We start from the raw sequence: 14,928 nt of genomic DNA on the forward strand, positions 1-14,928 counted from the left end.
ATGTTTTATCTTCAATATTTGGCTATTTAAGGTATGGTTTATTGGTTAATTTTATTAGGAAACCTTTTGGATGTCAGTAGAGTTCAAGTGTCTGGTTTAGGCTACTTCTTTTTCAAAGATTGGCAAATAAGAACATACAATGAAATCGCTCCCAATGAGTACCTTTGAACTGGAACAATGTCCTTGTGATAGCCTACTTCTTTTTTGTATATTGGCGTTGTGTTGCTTCAACTTCACTACTTTAAATTTTTTGTTCTCCGACTGCTTTTTGATGAAGGTGTTGGCGATAAGCTTAATAATTTTATTGGGGGCCTGTGTGTGTTTGTGAGTTGAGGAGTAAAGAGAGAGTTTAGAGTTATGAGATGGCTTTAGCCTGCACATGTTAGAGGTGGATTTTGTGTTGCGTTTGAAATGACTAGGTTGTTAACATGAGACTTATGATGCTGGCTATATCAATTTCAAGCTCGATGGTTACAAACCGTGGTGATGGTATGCTCCCCTCTTTTGTCATACCCATTTAGTCAAATGAGTTTGCCTGATTATTATGCATGATCGTTAATATCCTGGTTTGAACTTTATAGTAAGGTTGTCTACATATTCTAGTTTGGTGCTTGACGATTTCGAAATGGATAAAGAGATTACCATTCTTCCTGCACCACATATGTAAGTATCCTCTACCACTCCTTACCACTTTCGTTTGTTCCCGTTCAATACACGGGATTAAAAAATCAGATTATTTTTTCGGCCCCGTGTATTGAACGGGCCCAACACTAATGATAAAAAATATAGTTTAATACTTTTTCGGTTCCCTGTTCGATACACACTAGCATTCGTGTCATTCTATGTGATATAAAATGAATTTAGATTACCACGTGACGGTACCCCTCCAGCGGCATAGAATAATTTTTTCTCCATATTCATCCCAAAAGTCTCTCTCTTGCCCCCTCTCCTACATTCCTCTCTCTCTCTCCCCCTAACTTCCCCACATTTCTCTCTCTCTCTCTCTCTCTCTCTCTCTCTCTCTCTCTCACACACACACACACACACAAACACACACTCTCTCTCTCTTTATTTTTTATACACAAAAAAATCCAAAATGTAGGAAATTAAGATTGAAGATTTGGAAGATTTTAAAGGGAAAACACATTTGTTTAGTATATAGTAAAGATAGATAGATATAGATTGCAAAACCAGCTTTGGAGGAACAAGTACTGTAACAATAACACTTAAAATCAGAGGATACTTTTATGGTCGCCTAAAGTGAATCTTGAGAGTCCCTAGCATCTAGAAAGGTAAAGCATAATAGTAGAGGGTAAGAAACAGATACCTCGACGATGTTTTATCTGCAATATTTGGCTAATTATGGAATGGTTTATTGATTAATTTTATTAGGAAACCTTTTGGATGTCAGTAGAGTTCAAGTGTCTGGTTTAGGCTACTTCTCTTTCAAAGATTGGCAAATAAGAAGATACAATGTAATCGCACCCGATGAGTACCTTTGAATTGGAACAATGTCCTTGTGATAGGCTACCTCTTTTTTGTATATTGGCGAGTAAGTGTGTTGCTTCAACTTCACTACTTTAAATTTATGTTTTTCGACTTCTTTTTGATGGAGGTGTTGGAAATAAGCTTAATTTTATTGTGGGCCTGTGTGTGTTTGTCAGTTAAGGAGCAAAGAAAGAGTTCATAGGTATGAAAGGGCTTAAGTTTGCACATGTGAGTGGTGGATTTTGTGTTGGGTTGGAAATGAGTAGCTTGTTAACATGAAACTTATGGTGCTAGTTATATCAATTTCAGGCTCGATGGCACTATCAACCGCGGTGATGGTGTGCTCCTCTCTTTTGTCATATCCATTTAGTCAAATGAGTTTGCTTGATTATTATGCATAATCGTTCATGTCTCACATTTTTTTCTTCTAGAAATCATTTGACACAGTAGGTCGAATTGTTATTTAAATTTGAAAAAGAACCCTTCTTGTTTATTGTGGTAACATAGTATCATATTATGAGGAGTACTGATCTATATGGAAACTGTTATGTTTTTTTCCTTTCGCGGAATACGAGAGGTATTTTCTCTCTTCCGCATAGTTAAATAGGAGTTTCGACTACATGAGTATTTTCACCAAAATTTATATTTTTTTTAGAAACAAACTTGTTTGCTTACTACCAGTACAACACAAAACACTTGAGTCTATCGATGAACAAAGCAAGAGTGGGTAGAAATTGTTGTTTAATATATGTTCTCATTATAAGAGTTACAACGATTGAGTTAGGAGTTCTATTATCTGGTTATTAGTATCCATTTTCCTTTCAATGTCATCTAAGGTGCTTTGGATACCATTGATCTAAATCAAATTATGTTTCTGTATTCTTGCTTGTTTTTAAGGTTAAGGATTCACTGATTTAGAAAGGAAAAAAAGGGCCATGGATCACACGTTCCTATTAACCAATCTTGTTGTGATTACTAATATCACCAAAGAAAGTCTTCTTGGGGTAAAGGAAGCCTTCAATTTGAAGCATCCATTAATTTTCGTTTTATTTCTAGATACCTGATTGAAGTTAGTCAAGCTAGTCGGATCATTGTTTTTTTTTTTTGCTCGGCTGTAGGATCATGGAATTAGGAATTAGAAATGAGAAACTTGATTTTAGAATTACCTTTGGGTGAAATTCCATTGCTGTTCCAATAAATTCTAAATTGCCTTGAATTAAAAAATGTGTCAAAGGCTTTAGTGGATTAGGTGGCTGGTATGCTTGAAAGAAATTGTTCCTTGGAGGTAATGGAGAGGGATTGAGTAGTAGCAAAGAGGAAAGGAAGGAGCAATAGAAAGTGTAGTGGGATTTAGCAGGCTTGTCTCTCTTAGTCTCTGTTATGTAAATATTAATCCTCAAATGGTTGGATGATTCATCTCTCATTGCCCCTTGCTAGGATGGTGATCGTTGACATACTACAGCCAATTCAACTCCCTTGAAATCAATGCCCCTAATCTCAAGGCTCTCAACTTTTGTGGCGTTTTCAAAACAATTTCTTTCAAACATATATATCCCACTTCTTTCATAAATTTAAATTAACTTGCTTTCCGATGAATATGTTAACCAAAAGTTTCCGTTTGACCAAAAAAAAAGAATATGTTAAGCTGCCTGAGGAAGAAACAGAAACCGAATGGGTGAAGTTTTTCCAGTGTTCACTTGCTGATATTGAGGACATGCGAGTAGCTCCTTTTTGGAGGTAAGAAAGCTTCTATTCCCATAAATCCACTTGCTTAGTAGACTGTGTTTTTATTATCTTTTCCATATTTGCTTCAAGTCATTCGGCGCAGGTCATGTTCTAGAAAGAATTCCAAGTACCTTTAAACCATCTGAAATTTTTGGTTCTATCTGATATCTGTTATTTTACTCTTGATTACGTCTCACGTGCTCTTTTCTTGCCGTACTAAGAAGGGAAGGACAAAAGCGAATCGGTATGCTAATTCCTCATCCTCAAATCAATCCTTCCCCTGGGTTATTTTCTCAACGAAAATGAATAAGTAATTTAGTTATAAGAGTGAAATCTTTATAGAATTCAAAGTTCTTAGTTAACATGAAGAGTGAGGAAATAATTCCATCATCATTCATTGGTTGATCGTATCATTAATATGTCTTCTTTTTGGTGCGAGGAACTTCTCATGAATCCATTGATTTGCGGGCCAAGCTGTCGAAGGGATCACGAGGCAGCTCGAGGCGGAGGGAAAAATACGAGGTACTTTATTGCTTAGTTTAGCTTTTATGGAATCTTTAACAATTTATGGACTGGGTGTAGCATTGGCACTTTTATTTGCTAATCCTTTTGTTTAAGCCGAGAAATCTGAAAATACGTATTTTTCAGATTTTATTGCCCTAAACCTGTCCTTCCCCAACTTAGAGACACTTGAAATCAGTTTGAGTTACTGCATAGTTCATTTTCCCTTACTTATGCTTAATGCTATCAGTGGACCTTCTTTTTTTTTTTTTGGGGGGGGGGGAGGGGGAGGGGAGGGATGGGCTATATATGAACTATGCATGCAATACTCCGAAGAAGTGATTGTTCTATTTTTTTTTTCAGATAATTTTTCTTTTCTATGTTTATTATGTAAATGCTAAATCTGGAGGGTAAGGCTGTTCGTTATTCCAGGTATTCCCCAATGCGACTTTGGCTATTAACGTTCTTGCTTTTTCGGAAGTGCATGGTTGTTCGGATGTCTCTTTGAATAAACATCGCAAAGTGCAAGTGAAAAATGTGTCTTTGGCACAAAGCCTGAATTGGAGTTTATTAAGCTTTTGTTAGTCAAGTCATTGATGCTGGAGACAATGCTTATCGAGCTGAACTCATAGGATGTTACACATGAATTGTGGATTGTGAAAGAATTGACTAGATTTCAACGTGCATCACCTCAAGGACAAATGAAATTCGTACTTCAAGATGAAGAAACAGATGCATTTATGTCCTTTTTGACCAGGTATGGTTCAACTGCTTAATTTTTTATGATCTTTTTTTTTTTCCCGTTTGGTCTGCTTGGTCCAAAATTGTGAAGACCTGAAGATGTTTGTGCAGCACAACTAGTAGCTATAAAAGAAACAAATATTATATAGTCCAAATCTAAACCTAAGAATTAATTCTCAAAATTCAAACTCTATAAAACACATTGATTGTCAAGGTGCATTTTAGATTTTAGGAGTCTCCTTTTAAATTATGGAGGCAAGGTACACTTCTTACCATTCTATTTTATATTTTGAATTTTATTCCTCAATTGCCTCTCTTAAAATAAACCACAAAAAGAGAGAGAGAGAGAGAGAGACCCTTGCCACCCTCCTAAAAATTTCATTTTAGAGACTTTGTCTCTTTATGGTATAGATGTTACGTGTTGTTAGTATCAATTCATATAATATGTGAATTTTTGCATTTTTGTCTAATTTCAATTCGGTGAAGCAAAAGTGACCCATGGGATGTTAATAACTCTTGAGATATTTGTGATACCGTGATGGTACTTATGCTTTCAGATGTGTTTTTAGAAGCCTATAGAGAATATTAAGAATACATATTAACAATCACAACTCCAACTGTGTTTTTATTTCAGTCACATTAAAATAATAACAAAATGGAAGGCAAAAGAGAAGACACTAACATCTTATTTTTGCATTAAGTAGGTCATTCATTGGTGTAAATTCACTTTTATAACCAAATACCATGCCCGTGTGATGTTTTTCATGTAAACTACATATATGCTTCACATATTGAAGTTTGTTAGATTATGTATGCGAACGTATACTTCAAGGTCTTTTGTTGCTGTGCATCGGAATCTTAAATTTGTTAGTTGTCTATAAATTATTTTCTAGCACTTACTTTCCTTCAGCGTTGTCAAAGGTGAGCAAAGCAACAAATGCGTTGTGCCTTGAAGCAGGAAGTAATTATTTTAACAACGGGCTGGGTTGTTAAAACTGCATCGGTTTCCCAGGTTCGCCGGTTTGACCATATATTCTAAGAACGGTTTATGAAAATAGGCCGGTTTAACAAACTAATCGGTTTTGGGATTGAACCAAACCGGACAAGAGGCCGGTTGCCGGTTCAACCGTCCGGTCCGGTTTTTAAAACATTGATTTGCTGGCTTGCATGCATGCCCATTATGATGCATATGTTTTGTTGCATAAATTTTGTTGCTCAGTGAATGTATATTTTGCCGCATGCGGTTAAATTTGCTATTGTAATATTTTTTTTCTCCTAAATTAGCGGTTTTGGAGACATTTGTAGGTGGATGACTTGGAGGAGGTCAGTGAATATTATTGATGCTTGAACATTCCTAAATTGATTCAAGCTGGGTGTCCTATATGCTAGATACCGCTATGAGAATTTTATGGAGCATATCAAACTGTTTTCAACTCGTCTAAACATTCCTAAGCTGATTCGAGCTTGCGATGAACAACACTGAGGCTCCGTATGTTTCGATGTAAAATATTTTACATGTAAAATGTCTTTTTAGAAAACAAAATTTGAACTTTTATTGTCCGGTGTTTGGTTGGTACATGAAAATATGTTTCAAAACAATGGCTTTCCCTTAGAGTGAGTACTTGATATTTAGAGAGAGAGAGAGAGAGAGAGAGAGAGAGAGAGCGAGAGAGAGAGAGAGATGGTCGTGGAATCACTGGAATGGGAGAATGACAGCCTGGACACCCATTGGAAAACAACTTACCAGGTTTTCCATGGTAAATCATTTCCATGATAAATCATTTTAATGCCTAAGGGTGTAAAAGATTTTCCCCGACAGTCATTTTCCGGCAATTTCAACAACCAAATACCGGAAAATATGTAAAATATTTTACGTTCAAACAAACGGAGCCTGAAGGTAACTCACATATTTTTATATTGAGTAAGACAAGTTTGATAATACTGCCACGACCTTCATGAATCATTCTCCAGAAGCATGGGACAACATGCAGTTCAAAGATGTTGCAGTCAAAGTTGCGAACGTTGAACTGGAAGAGCATCCTGATCTTATAAATGATATGCTTAACGTGCTTGCACTTCGCGTGACCATACACGTTTGGTTGGAATAATGCGAAAGGTTTGTAATTCTCTTAGAAAATGTTTCTATTTATATCACCATGGCTCAAAATGTCATTTCCATATGTTGTTTCGGTTATCTGGACAATGAGAAATTGTGTACGTTTTACGGATTTTGGGAGACAGCTGGAAAATAATAATAATAATGCTTGAAAATTGAGAATGTTTGAAAATGTCATTGTTGAATATTTTCTGACCGGTCACACCAAGTTTTTAGGTATGTCTCATAGTCGTAGAATCTGTTTTCCTACATTTTGACCATTGACATTCTAAGAAAATTGTTTTGACTGTTTTGAAGGAAACAATTCAAATTTTCTTTTCTTGTGTATCATTTATATGCGTTTCACTACATGGTGCATCTCTTTGGAGCCTACTATTTCCGTTTGGTTGGATAATTCAGGCGTTTCAGGCTAGTCACTTGCTTCTTGTGAAGCCAAACATGGTTGTTGTTCAGAGCAACAATGTGACTACTGTGAATGAAGCTCTTAATGAGATTGCGAGAATCAATTACTTTTGTGATAGCTTTGATCAGATTGGACTGCATAGAAGGTTGTTGCAACTCTCTGTAACTTATGCTTCTTCTCTGTTTGTGAAGTTTGATTTCGCGAACTTTTTGTTTTGAGCATAATGAAATGCACGAGCTTTTGGAGATGAGGCGTGTTGCTATTTATATTTACAAAAAACTTGGTAGATGGAAGCAGTCTATTGCATTATCAAAGAAAGACAATTTGTATAAAGATGCCATGGAGACTGCCTCACAATCTGGGGATTGCGAAGTTGCTGAGGGTTGCTTGTTTACTTCATTGAACATGTAAACCTTGATGCAAACTCCCTTGTTATCATAGCGGGCATGCGTAGAAGCTCCTCTTTTGTTATGTTCGTGTATTGCATTTAGGGGTGATACTGGGCCAGTCCGATTTTGGCCTATTTCTAGGACGGTGATTTGGTTTGGAGAATTTGGAAACCGGAACCGGTTGAAACAAGACCGGTCTGGTTTCAGTCAGTTCCACTGGTTTTGGTCTGGTTTGGTCGGTTACCATAAAAAAAACCACCATCAGGCCATCCTCGCCGCCACCACCATCATGCCCTAACCACCATTGAAGGGTTTCGAAGCTTGATTTAAGGGGTTTTGAAGCAAAAAATCAGTGGATCCGAAGGTGTTTCAGTTGATTCAATCGGAGATGATGGATGACAGGAGTGAGAATGAGAGGGATGATGGCTTTTGTTGATCTCCTACTTCTAGATCCGTGGGGTGTGTGTGAGAGCGAGAGAGAGGGAGGGAGGGAGAGAGGGAGAAGAGACAGAGAGAGAGACTCACCCTCGGGGTCGCCATGGCCATCGCTTAGGTCGGCTGGAATGGGGGAGGAAGGAGAATAGGGTTTGGGTCTCATCAAAGAAAAAGAAGAAAAATTAAAGCACGCTTGGTTATTAGGATCCGTATAGTTTCTTTAGGATTCCTTGCTTGTGCAGGTTTGGATCATTGGATGTCTGTTCTTGAGTTTTATGGCCATACACAAAATTTTGCTAAATTTCCGAGTTTGGTGGAAGGGCACTCTTGGAAGATTCCACGTTTAACTTCTTTGGTGCTTGCTTCAGGTGAGAGATTGGAGTGGTCTTCTTTTTCTATCAACCAATAGAACGAGGGCATCTTTGTCTACTCAAGGTGATTACTTGAATTACTTAAAAGAATTTTCCAGTATGTATTTCAGTGAATCGCCAGGGGTGAATCTCTCTTTCCCGTTGTAGAGCAAAGTTTGCATTTGAACCTCTAAATCAATCCGCTTAGGTCGGGATTGCATTGTGATGGGAAGTGTCTTTACCAATTTTAAAGTAAGTTTTGTTGCACCTTGAAAAATGACCGAACAGAACAGAGAAATCATGAGAAAATGCTGAAATGGCTTGGAATTCTACAGGAGAGGTGTGTACAACCCCTTATATTTTTTAGTTTTTTTGTAGAGCCTAGCGGGTTTGGCTACCTAAATTTGTTGATGTTTTTCTGGCAAAAGTTCAGTTATGGTTTTTGGACTAAATGTCTAAATCTTTGTTAAAAGTGGTTTGACTTTAGCTGATTTTAGTCAAAAAATAATTTAGCAAAAATTTTAGTTTGGCCAAACACACAAGAATATTTTTGTTTTCAAAGATCCATCTTTAGACTAGTTTGTATGCTTTTGTTGGTTAGCTATTCATCGAAGGATCACAACTCGTGATTTTATCACAACAAACATTCTTCTCAATAAGCTTCCACAATGCTAACTGTACGAATTGTAGAGAAAACCTACAACTCATGTTTGGAATAGGCAGAATAACACATTTCTGATGGAAACTCTTGTGTCTATATTGATCTCATTTTTCAAACTCTTGTTTTGTTTTCCTTTTTTCACATTTAAGATTCCGAATCGTTTTGTATATTGTCACCGGGGCAGAAAATAGAATATAAATTGTTAGTGTGGTATTGTTTTTAGCAATGTCTTGCTGGGAATGATCCATCGCAATGGGTTATGAGCACCAGTAGTAAATTTACAGGCAGGAGAATTTGGCAGTTCATATGTTCCTTTCACTCGATACTACTGACGATTAGTAGTTGAAATTTGGTTGTAATGGATATCCAGCTCAAGGTACCCATTTTTATTGCTCCTTTTTTGGCAACAACAGGTATAGAGTTTGTACCAAGTTTAACAGACTTTTCAAATAGCTCTTCAAATTTATGGTATGGAAGGTTTTACCTTTACCTTTTTCTGATTTTTCTTTCCTTTTTTGGAAGTATATTGAATATGTCGTTTTGGTGTAGTAGAATTCGATTGGCTTTGTTTGGATCTAGGGTTTTGCGAAGGAAAAGGAAAGGGAAAAGGGTTTGAAAAACATTTTCGTGTTTGTTTGGAAAAAGAAAATAGGGGTAAAAGGAAATAAGAAGGAAAAGATGGAGAAGTTTAATGATCAATGGTTCTTCGTTTTCTTGTTTTCCTATTCCACCAAATGAAAGCATGGAATTTAGAATCTATCTTTTCCTTCATTCCTTTTCCTATTTCCTTTCATTTTCTTGCAAAATACGGGATCCAAACAAAGCCTTCAACTATTTGTTGTCAAAAGTTCTTTTTATATTCATTCTTCTTTAGATTCAAGTAGTGGAACATGGTTACATTTGAATGAATTTGTCCATGTTATTTTACGGGGGTTCATTGCAAGGATGCTGGTAGTACACATCATCTCATGAGTTCCTGCAAAATGTTTGATATATTCAATTATATTATTGTTGATTGTATTTAATGTATTGAATGTAATTAGAAAGATACTCAATTAGGTAGAATCAATTAGGGATTTGATTTAATTTTATGCTCTTTTCTTATTTTACCTTGTATCCAGTCTATATATTGTACCTCGTTGTGAGAAGAATATTTATCAATTGAGTATTTCGACATGGTATCAAAGCAGGTTCCAAGAACTTGATTTATCCTTTCTCTTCTTTTCTTGGTCTCTCAATCAAGTATCCTCTTTATCCTCTCTTTTTTCAGAGGTAGGGAGCCTGTCTTTATTCTCCTCTCAAACGATCTCTATTTCTCAGACCTATTTGGAAACCCATCTTTGCCGACCCCTTTTTCGGCCCTCTCTAATCACTCGTCGGCCCTCCTCTGCATCGCCGACCACTGGCGACATCATTCCAGTCATCTCTGACGATTCTCGCTCTTCGACGAAGTACTCTCGGTTCTCAGCAACACTGAGACTGCCTTCTCAACCTTCTCCAACCTTCTACAAACTCCATCGCCCACTCAGTCGGACTCCAGCGACCTCGCTTGAACCCCAGCAGCTACGTCGAACCCTCATCTAAACCGTATCAACTTCGGGTATCTCTGTTGCATCTCCAACGACTACCAAATCTGGTAATCTTTTTTTCCGGGGGTTGATATCAACTGGGCAGTGCTCAAGATCTCTAGTAATATTTGGTTTATTCCTATTTTTTGGTTTGCTCTCGTATTATGGGTGATAAGGATAGGAAAATCGAAACAGCAGGCTCTAAGGACACTGTTAGGGATCCATTTCATTGTTGTTCTCACCTCAATTAAATTAAATGGGGCCAATTATTTGCCATGGTCATGTGCTGTGACTGTTTCTTTGTGAGCAAGTGGTGAGACTTTCTATATCACTAATGCCCCGTCTGAAGATTCTGTTTGGATTCAAAATGATTCGTATATTATGACTTTGCTTTGGAATAGTCTTGAACCTAATATTTTTAATAATGTTGCATGCCTTGACACATCCAAAGAAGTATGGGATACTTTACATGAATTATATTCATCCGAACAGAATCTCTCTCGCATTTATCAAATTTATCAGAATGTTCTCTTTCCAACAAGGAGATCGATCGGTTGTTGAGTACTTTTCCACCTTAACAGGGATGTGGGATGAGTTAAATGTCTATCAACCTTTAACCACAGATTTAAAGGTTCAGCAGAAGTACAGAGATGAATTTCGAGTTACCAAACTCTTGTCCAAGCTGAATTCAGAACTTGCTCTTTTCATTCCCCAAATACTTTCAGGCAAGGAAGTTCCTACCGTTGGTGAGGCTTTTGCTCGTGTTCGAAGGGTTGCTCCTCAGTCTTCTGTTTTAGACCATCCAACTCCATCTTCCCTAGCTGCTCCTACTACTGGTCCTATTTCATCTTCTGAGAATTTTAGCCACTATAATCCTCCCCCCCCGGTCCGTAGTGGTTCTTATGAACATAGTGGTTGACGTGGCGGCTGTGGGGGGCGTGGCACCAAGAAGTGTACACATTGCAATGCAACCAATCACACTGTTGAGTTCTGTTGGAAGCTTTATGGCAAGCTTGCTTGGGCTAATTAGGCTACATTTGAGGGGAGCCGTCTGGGCTGGCTCTTCCAGATTAGATTACTATCTCTAGGTTTGAGTATGATTCCATGTTTCATAAGGCTAATGCATCTTCGACTTCCATTGCGACTCATGTCTCATTAGGTAATACTTGTCTTCACTCATCTTCTCATATTGGCAGTGCTCCATGGGTTTTCGATTCTGGCGCATCTGATCATATGACAGGTGATTTGTCACAAAGCTCATAAGCTTCGTCTCAATGCTGAAAAGTGTGCCTTCGGCGTCAACTCCGAAAGTTTCTTGGTCACCTTGTCTCCCGACGTTGTATTAAAGTCGACCCTGCTCAACTCCTTGCAATTGAGAAACTCTCGGCTCCCCACAACAAGAGGGATGTTCAACGTCTCACGGGCATGGCCGCCGCCCTCAACCGGTTCATCAGTCGCTTCTCTAACAAATTCCAGCCATTCTTCGCCCTCTTGAAAGGCAGCCGACGCAATTTTAAATGAATAGAGGAATGTGACTGAGCTTTCCAACAACTAAAGACTTACCTCTCCAAGGCCCCGCTCCTCGTCACGCCTAAGGATCAGGAGGATTTGTTCTTGTACCTAGCCATCTCCTCATGCTATCATTTCGGTGCTCGTTCATCAGGAAGGATGAGACCACCAGCCCATCTCTACTATTCCAGTAAGACGATGACACCTGTCGAGACACTTTATCTGCCCTTGGAGAAACTCGTTCTCGCCCTAGTCTCGGCCTCTCGGAAGCTCGCCCCGTATTTCCAGGCTCACTGAATCATCATTCTCATCGAGTTCCCCCTCAAATCTCTCCTCCAGAAAGTGGATCTCTCAAACCGCATCTCCCAATGGATGGTGGAACTTGCAAACTACGAAATTCACTACCAGCCCCAAACGGCCATCAAAGCTCAAACGGCCATCAAAGCTCAGGCCCTTGCTGATTTCATCGCCTAACTTACTCTGGACGAGTCCTCCACCCTGGTACCGACCCCAAACCCCGAAGCCGTGCTTCAAGCTAACCCCAGCACCGCCTGGAAGCTGTTCCACAGCGATGTTTGGAAAATGTATGTCGACGGAGTCTTCAACAGACGGGGCTGCTGTTTAATAGACATCGTTAATTATATACTCTCTAAAATATCCTCATACATTTTCCGTTTGGATGAACAACAATTTTTTCAGAACATCTTTTAAGTTATAAATGTTATGCTCAACTGGAATCGAAACCGAACGCACACACGCTAGATTGGCAGAAAATTTGCTATATTCACAATATATTACAAAAGCTCTCCTGGAGGAGGAGCACACCTACAGTTTCTCGTCTCAACTCGACTCGCCTCGCCTCCTGCCTCTTGTTCTCTCTCTTTCTGCCTTGCACCTCTCAGTAGGCTTGTCAATGGACCAGATTTGATCCGAATCCGATAAGACTTGGATCCGATAGCGGTAATTCGAATCCGAATTCGAAAAATCTGGATCTGATCTGAAAATCCAAATCCGATCCGATTTTATTTTTTATTTTTTTAACTTCCAGAATTTTAGAAAAAAAAAAAGTAAAAAAATACAAAAATTTTAAAATACAAATCCACTCCCACCGTCTCTATCCTTCACCCGGCTTGGGAAATCCTAGTCATCCTTCCGCTGGAGACTCCCCCGCCACCGTCCGCCGCCCACCTCACCGGTCTCTTCCCCGCACAACATTTTGCAAACAACAAGACATTCTGGATTCCTCTCTTCTCCTTACAGAACAACCTTCAAGTGCGATTTCCTGGCGAGACTCCGGCGCCGGTTTACTTTTCCCCAGCCTATTCTAAATTTGCCGAAGAAAAATACTCCACCAGTGATTAAATCTCCGGTTCCGGAGCTTCTCCAGTGGAACTTCCTCGTCTACGACTTGATAACAACAGAGAATGACGTTGTCTTGTTCATCAAGGGCCCAATCGCCAAGGTTTTCGGCGACGACGTAATTAAAGGCGTCAAAACCGCTGTTATATTCCGTTGTTAAATCCTATCCAAGAAATATTCCGTTGAGGTGGAGATAGACTGGCTTCGATTGAGAAAAGGGAAATAAGGTTTTGTTAAATAAATTTCGGATAGGATTGATAACGGATTACAATCCGAATCCGATCCGATCCGTATTTTGATTAACTGATTCGGATTATCGGATTATGGATAGACGTTACCGGATTCTGATCGAATCCAGTCCATTGACAGGCCTACCTCTCGGGTTTGCCACGCTAATACAATACCGGAGCAATTGGATTAATAAACCTAATGAATTCCTTACAACGGTGAATGAGGAACCCAATAATCCCCGCTCTGATTTTCCTTCTCTAAGTCCGCCCAAAATTAGGAACGTGGGTGGGACGAGGACTATTTATCCGGCTCCAACTCATCCTATTGCGATATCTACACCCTCCTTTTGTTGGTTGTGACATGGTTGAATCTCTTCTCTCTTTAAGATAGAACATTCTTCCCTTTGTTTTTTGAATTTATCACTACTTTAACAACTTTAGCGGATTGGCAGTTAGTTGAGATTCTCAATTATTCCATTCCCTGATTTTAGGTATGTACAATGGTTAAACAAGATCATTATTTTCTTGCGCTGCCAATCTGTGATGGGTTATAGTCGCAGTGGCAACGACTGACTACAACTGACTGCGAATTTGGACTCATGTGCCTTATTACCGCATTCTAACTACCACAATGTCACATTGTGCAATTAGAAGGGTTGGAAGTTGGCAGACATACAGGGATTTTCCGAACATGTGGTGGACTTTTTCAAAATTCGTAAGGTGAACAACTCACACATCCCTCCATTTCACTACAGAAGATCTAATAAACCAATTGTTTCAATTCAACAATTTCTGATTATGATGGAGTTGGATGTTCTTTGTTTTTCCCCGGCCTAGTTAAATCGTTTCCTTCAAATTCAATCTCAAACATGCAACATGGCATTTTTGTTTTATTGAAGAAATAGAGATAAAGCAAGTTTCTTCAAATTGTCAATAACATGTCCTCAAATAGAAGAAGGGTATAATATGTACTTAACCCTTAAACTATCCCGAAAATTTATACTTCCCCCTTCAACTTAACTATCTCAAAATTTTTTACTTCTCCCTTCAACTATCAAACCCATGTTAGTTCTATGTTCATTAAGTGTGGCTCACATGACTTGTCATCTTATTATTGTATTTATGTATTATATTTATTAAAACTTCGATATTAGATTTAAGTTAATTACCCATATAATGGTACCTTTATGAATAGTTGCCTAATACTTTCTTGATGGAAGGAAGTCTAAGGGGTGTGACTATTGGAAAGGGTGTGACTCTTGGTGAAGAGTCACACATTAGGTTGTGACTACTGGGAAAGGGTTCCTGTCTATCTATATAAAGGCATGTGATTACCATCAAGTTATGGGATTAACGTGATATAGAATAGACCGGAAGTCTAAGGGGTGTGACTATTGGAAAGGGTGTGACTCTTGGTGAAGAGTCACACATTAGGTTGTGACTATTGGGAAAG

At 38.6% G+C, this 14,928-nt stretch overlaps 1 long non-coding RNA gene across 1 annotated transcript; it reads left to right on the plus strand.

Moving 5' to 3' along the window:
• The first annotated feature begins 1,863 nt into the window (after positions 1–1,863).
• On the plus strand, positions 1,864–6,726 carry LOC131309944 (uncharacterized). Its single transcript, XR_009195048.1, has 3 exons — positions 1,864–3,735; positions 4,147–4,471; positions 5,761–6,726. It is a non-coding gene; the product is annotated as an uncharacterized LOC131309944 (long non-coding RNA).
• Positions 6,727–14,928: the final 8,202 nt, after the last annotated feature.

Source organism: Rhododendron vialii, chromosome 12a (assembly GCF_030253575.1).
Source record: "Rhododendron vialii isolate Sample 1 chromosome 12a, ASM3025357v1".
NCBI classification, from domain to species: Eukaryota; Viridiplantae; Streptophyta; class Magnoliopsida; order Ericales; family Ericaceae; genus Rhododendron; species Rhododendron vialii.